We start from the raw sequence: 6,761 nt of genomic DNA, 5'->3' as shown, positions 1-6,761 counted from the left end.
AGAGCGGGCTGTTGGCAGCTGTGTGGTGGCTGCTGGCAGCCGTGTGCTGGCTGCAGGGGTGGGCCTGGGCGGCTGCCGAGGGCCCCCTGAGTGCACCTAGCAGTAGGGGCTGATGACCCAGGCTGAGCCTCCGATGTGCCCGGGCAGGACACCCAGGAGGCGGGGAGCACCCCCCGCTGAAGTCCATGGCAGTTGGCAGAGGCGAGTCTTGGGGGAAAAAAAGGACAAAGTCCAAACGCTCCAGGCGCCGGGCAGGGTGGCGGACCCGGCTGGCCAGGCCGGCGGGGGCTGCGGCTGCCGGGGCTGAGCCGAGTATTAGTGCATGTCCTGAGAACCGGGAAGGGGACAAACCGGTGGCTCCAGGCCGGGTTGGAGTTCCAGGAGGTCGGCCTGACTCTGGAGGTTTTCCCCTTGGCATTTCCCCATAGGCCAAAACGGGGGAAGTCAAAAAAGCACCCCCAGCAGATGTATGCGGAGGGGCTGGGGGTTGACGGGGAGCGGGCTGTTGGCAGCTGTGTGGTGGCTGCAGGGGTGGGCCTGGGCGGCTGCGGAGGGCGCCTTCAGAGTGCACCTACCAGTAGGGGCTCAAGACCCAGGCTGAGCCTCCGATGTGCCCGGGCAGGACACCCAGGAGGCGGGGAGCAGCCCCCGCTGAAGCCCAGGGCAGTTGGCAGAGATGGGTCTTTGAGAAAAAATGACAAAGTCCAAACGCTCCAGGCGCTGGCCAGGGGTGCGGACCGGGCTGGCCGGGCCGGCGGGGGCTGCGGCGGCCGGGGCTGAGCCGAGTGTCGATGCATGTCGTGAGAACCGGGAAGGGGACAAACCTGTGGCTCCAGGCCGGGTTGGAGTTCCAGGAGGTCGGCCTGACTCTGGAGGTTTTCCCCTTAGCTTTTTCCCATAGGCCAAAAGGGGGGAAGTCAAAAAAGCACCCCCAGCAGATGTATGCAGAAGGGGCTGGGGGGTGACGGAGAGCGGGCTGTTGGCAGCTGTGTGGTGGCTGCTGGCAGCCGTGTGCTGGCTGCAGGGGTGGGCCTGGGCGGCTGCCGAGGGCCCCCAAAGCGCACCTACCAGCAGTAGCTCAAGACCCAGGCTGACCCTCCGATGTGCCCGGGCAGGACACCCAGGAGGCGGGGAGCAGCCCCCGCTGAAGCCCACGGCAGTTGGCAGAGACGGGTCTTTGAGAAAAAACGACAAAGTCCAAACGCTCCAGGCGCTGGCCAGGGGTGCGGACCGGGCTGGCCGGGCCGGCGGGGGCTGCGGCGGCCGGGGCTGAGCCGAGTGTCGATGCATGTCGTGAGAACCGGGAAGGGGACAAACCTGTGGCTCCAGGCCGGGTTGGAGTTCCAGGAGGTCGGCCTGACTCTGGAGGTTTTCCCCTTAGCTTTTTCCCATAGGCCAAAAGGGGGGAAGTCAAAAAAGCACCCCCAGCAGATGTATGCAGAAGGGGCTGGGGGGTGACGGAGAGCGGGCTGTTGGCAGCTGCGTGGTGGCTGCAGGGGTGGGCCTGGGCGGCTGCGGTGGGCCCCCTGAGTGCACCTGCCCGTGGTGGCTGAAAACCCAGGCTGAGCCTCCGATGTGCCCGGGCAGGACCCCAGGAGGCCGGGCACAGAACGCCGGTTGCCCCCCATTGCCGTTTGACGAAGCTTGCACGGTCAGAAAAGTTTCAAAGTCCCAACGGGGAGAGAGTGTTGACGGCGAGGGGGTGCTGGCAGCTCCAGCGGCCGGGGGCAACCGCTGGAGGCTGGGCCCGGACTGCGGCAGCCCCCCTTGCGGTCGAACAAAGTTTGAGGAGACGAGTCATGAAAATGACAAAGTCCAAACGCTCCAGGCGTGCCGTCCAGGGGGGCGGACCCAGCTGGTCGGACCGGCGGGAGCTGCGGCGGCCGGGGAAGAGCCGAGTGTCAATGCAGGTCACGAGAACCGGTATGAGGGTAAACCTGGCCGCTCCGGGCCGAGGCACGGTTCCAGGAGGGCGGAAGGAGCGGGCCCGCTTCCCCTGATAGCGCCGACGGCGGTAAAATAAGGCCTCGCAAAACGTCAGCACGAACACCTTGTCGGGGTATAAGGGAACGAGCGGTGTGCGGTCTTTGACAAAGTGACAGTGTTTCTCAAAAAAGCACCCCCGGCAGATGTGTGCAGACGGGGCTGGCTGGTGTGGGAGAGCGGCGGGCTGTTGGCAGCAGTGTGCTGGCTGCAGGGGTGGCCCGGGGCGGCTGCGGAGGGCCCCCAAAGCGCACCTACCAGTGGTGGCTGAAAACCCCCGCTGAGCCTCCGATGTCCCCGGGCAGGACCCCAGGAGGCCGGGCAGAGCCCGCCGCTTGCCCCCTTGCCGTTTGACGAAGCTTGCACGGTCAGAAAAGTTTCAAAGTCCCCACGGGGGGAGAGTGTTGACGGCGAGGAGGTGCTGGCTGCTCCAGGGGCCGGGGGCAACCCCTGGAGGCTGGGCACGGACTGCGGCAGCCCCCCTTGCAGTCGAACAAAGTTTGAGGAGACAAGTCATGAAAATGACAAAGTCCAAACGCTCCAGGCGCCGGCCTGGGGTGCGGACCCGGCTGGCCGGGGCCGGCGGGAGCTGCGGCGGCCGGGGCTGAGCCGAGTGTCAATGCAGGTCCTGAGAACCGGGAAGGGGACAAACCGGTGGCTCCAGGCCGGGTTGGAGTTCCAGGAGGTCGGCAGGACTCTGGAGGTTTTCCCCTTGGCATTGTCCCATTGGCCACAATGGGGGAAGTCAAAAAAGCACCCCCAGCAGATGTATGCAGAGGGGCTGGCGGGTGACGGAGAGCGGGCAGTTGGCAGCTGTGTGGTGGCTGCAGGAGGTGGGCCTGGGCGGCTGCGGAGGGCCCCCAAAGTGCACCTACCAGAAGGGGCCCAAGACCCAGGCTGAGCCTCCGATGTGCCCGGGCAGGACACCCAGGAGGCGGGGAGCAGCCCCCGCTGAGGTCCATGGCATGTGCCAGAGGCGAGTCTTGGAGAAAAAACGACAAAGTCCAAACGCTCCAGGCGCCGGGCAGGGTGGCGGACCCGGCTGGCCGGGCCGGCGGGGGCTGCGGCTGCCGGGGCTGAGCCGAGTGTCAATGCATGTCCTGAGAACCGGGAAGGGGACAAACCGGTGGCTCCAGGCCGGGTTGGAGTTCCGGGGGGTCGGCCTGACTCTGGAGGTTTTCCCCCTGGCTTTTCCCCATAGGCCAAAACGGGGGGAGCCAAAAAAGCACCCCCAGCAGATGTATGCAGGAGGGGCTGGGGGGTGACGGAGAGCGGGCTGTTGGCAGCCGTGTGCTGGCTGCAGGGGTGGGCCTGGGCGGCTGCGGAGGGCCCCCTGAGTGCACCTGCCAGCGGTGGCTCAACACCCTGGCTGAGCCTCCGATGTCCCCGGGCAGGACCCCAGGAGGCCGGGCAGAGCCCGCCGCTTGCCCCATTGCCGTTTGACGAAGCTTGCACGGTCAGAAAAGTTTCAAAGTCCCAACGGGGAGAGAGCGTTGACGGCGAGGGGGTGCTGGCTGCTCCAGGGGCCGGGGACAACCCCTGGAGGCTGGGCACGGACTGCGGCAGCCCCCCTTGCAGTCGGACAAAGTTTGAGGAGACAAGCCATGAAAATGACAAAGTCCAAACGCTCCAGGCGCCGGCCAGGGGGGCGGACCCGGCTGGCTGGGCCGGCGGGGGCTGCGGCTGCCGGGGCTGAGCCGAGTGTCAATGCAGGTCCTGAGAACCGGGAAGGGGACAAACCGGCGGCTCCAGGCCGAGCTCGAGTTCCAGAAGGTCGGCCTGACTCTGGAGGTTTTCCCCCTGGCTTTTCCCCATAGGCCAAAATGGGGGAAGTCAAAAAAGCACCCCCAGCAGATGTATGCAGAGGGGCTGGGGGGTGATGGGGAGCGGGTGTTTGGCAGCAGTGTGCTGGCTGAAGAGGTGTGCCTGGGCGGCTGCGGAGGGCCCCCTGAGTGCACCTGCCAGCGGTGGCTCAAAACCCTGGCTGAGCCTCCGATGTCCCCGGGCAGGACCCCAGCAGGCCGGGCACAGACCGCAGCCTGCCCCCCTTGCCGTTTGATGAAGCTTGCACGGTCAGAAAAGTTTCAAAGTCCCAACGGGGAGAGAGTGTTGACGCCGAGGGGGTGCTGGCTGCTCCGGTGGCAACCCCTGGAGGCTGGGCACAGACTGCGGCAGCCCCCCTTGCAGTCGAACAAAGTTTGAGGAGACAAGTCATGAAAATGACAAAGTCCAAACTGCTCCAGGCGCCGGCCAGGGGGGGCGGACCCGGCTGGCCGGGCCGGCGGGAGCTGCGGCTGACGGGGTTGAGCCGAGTGTCGATGCATGTCACGAGAACCGGCATGAGGGTAAACCTGGCCGCTCCGGGCCGAGGCACGGTTCCAGGAGGGCGGAAGGAGCGGGCCTGTTTCCCCTGATAGCGCCGACGGCGGTAAAATAAGGCCTCGCAAAACGTCAGCACGAACACCTTGTCGGGGTATAAGGGAACGAGCGGTGTGCGGTCTTTGACAAAGTGACAGTGTGTCTCAAAAAAAGCACCCCCGGCAGATGTGCGCGGACGGGGCTGGCTGGTGACGGAGAGCGGGCTGTTGGCAGCGGTGTGCCGGCTGCAGGGGTGGCCCGGGGCGGCTGCGGAGGGCCCCCTGAGAGCACCTACCAGTAGTTGCTCAACACCCTGGCTGAGCCTCCGATGTCCCCGGGCAGGACCCCAGGAGGCCGGGCACAGACCGCCGGTTGCCCCCCCCATTGCCGTTTGATGAAGCTTGCACGGTCAGAAAAGTTTCAAAGTCCCAACGGGGAGAGAGTGCTGACGGTGAGGGGGTGCTGGCTGCTCCAGGGGCCGGGAGGGAAGCCCTGGAGGTGGGCCTGGGGGTGTGGAGGGGCCCCCTGAGAGCACCTACCAGCAGTTGCTGAAGACCCTGCCTGAGCCTCCGATATCCCCGGGCAGGACCCCAGGAGGCCGGGCACAGACCGCAGCCTGCCCCCTTGCCGTTTGATGAAGCTTGCACGGTCAGAAAAGTTTCAAAGTCCCGACGGGGAGAGAGTGTTGACGGCGAGGGGGTGCTGGCTGCTCCAGGGGCCGGGGGGGGGAACCCCTGGAGGCTGGGCACGGACCGCGGCAGCCCCCCTTGCAGTAGAACAAAGTTTGAGGAGACAAGTCATGAAAATGACAAAGTCCAAACTGCTCCAGGCGCCGGCCAGGGGGGCGGACCCGGCTGGCCTGGCCGGCGGGTGCTGCGGCTGCCGGGGCTGAGCCGAGTGTCGATGCATCTCCTGAGAACCGGGAAGGGGACAGACCAGTAGCTCCAGGCCGAGCTGGAGTTCCAGGAGGTCGGCCTGACTCTGGAGGTTTTCCCCCTGGCTTTTCCCCATAGGCCAAAACGGGGGGAGGCAAAAAAGCACCCCCAGCAGATGTATGCAGAGGGGCTGGGGGGTGATGGAGAGCGGGCTGTTGGCAGCTGTGTGGTGGCTGCAGGGGTGGCCCTGGGCGGCTGAAGAGGGCCCCCTGAGTGCACCTACCAGCAGTAGCTCAAGACCCTGCCTGAGCCTCCGATGTCCCCGGGCAGGACCCCAGGAGGCCGGGCACAGACCGCAGCCTGCCCCCTTGCCGTTTGATGAAGCTTGCACGGTCAGAAAAAGTTTCAAAGTCCCAACGGGGAGAGAGTGTTGACGGCGAGGGGGCGCTGGCTGCTCCAGGGGCCCGGGGCAGCCCCTGGAGGCTGGGCACGGACCGCGGCCGCCCCCCTTGCAGTCGAACAAAGTTTGAGGAGACAAGTCATGAAAATGACAAAGTCCAAACGCTCCAGGCGTGCCGGCCAGGGGTGCGGACCCGGCCGGCCGGGCCGGCGGGGGCTGCGGCTGCCGGGGCTGAGCCGAGTGTCAATGCATGTCCTGAGAACCGGGAAGGGGACAGACCGGTGGCTCTGGGCCGAGCTGGAGTTCCAGGATGTCGGCCTGACTCTGGAGGTTTTCCCCCTGGCTTTTCCCCATAGGCCAAAATGGGGGAAGTCAAAAAAGCACCTCCAGCAGATGTATGCAGAGGGGCTGGCGGGTGACGGAGAGTGGTCTGTTGGCAGCAGTGTGCTGGCTGCATAGGTGTGCATGGGCGTCTGCGTAGGGCCCCCTGAGTGCACCTGCCAGTGGTGGCTGAAAACCCAGGCTGAGCCTCCGATGTGCCCGGGCAGGACCCCAGGAGGCCGGGCACAGACCGCAGCCTGCCCCCTTGCCGTTTGATGAAGCTTGCACGGTCAGAAAAGTTTCAAAGTCCCAACGGGGAGAGAGTGCTGACGGTGAGGGGGGTGCCGGCAGCTCCAGGGGCCGGGGGCAACCCCTGGAGGCTGGGCACGGACTGCGGCAGCCCCCCTGGCAGTCGAACAAGGTTTGAGGAGACAAGTCATGAAAATGACAAAGTCCAAACGCTCCAGGCGTGCCGGCCAGGGGAGCGGACCCGGCCGGCCGGGGCGGCGGGAGCTGCAGCTGCCGGGGCGGAGCCGAGTGTCAACGCAGGTGGTGAGATCCGGTATGAGGGTAATCCTGGTCGCTCCGGGCCGAGCCACGGTTCCAGGAGGGCGGAAGGAGCGCGCCTGTTTCACCTGATAGCGCCGACGGCGGTAAAATAAGGCCTCGCAAAACGTCACCACGAACACCTTGTCGGGGTATAAGGGAACGAGCGGTGTGTGGTCCTTGACAAAGTGACAGTATTTCTCAAAAAAGCACCCCCGGCAGATGTGCGCGGACGGGGCTGGCTGGTGATGGAGAGCGGGCTGTTGGCAGCAGTGCGC

Source organism: Eleutherodactylus coqui, unplaced genomic scaffold (genome assembly GCF_035609145.1).
Source record: "Eleutherodactylus coqui strain aEleCoq1 unplaced genomic scaffold, aEleCoq1.hap1 HAP1_SCAFFOLD_384, whole genome shotgun sequence".
Classification (NCBI taxonomy): Eukaryota; Metazoa; Chordata; class Amphibia; order Anura; family Eleutherodactylidae; genus Eleutherodactylus; species Eleutherodactylus coqui.
Note: the sequence above shows the minus strand (reverse complement) of the source record.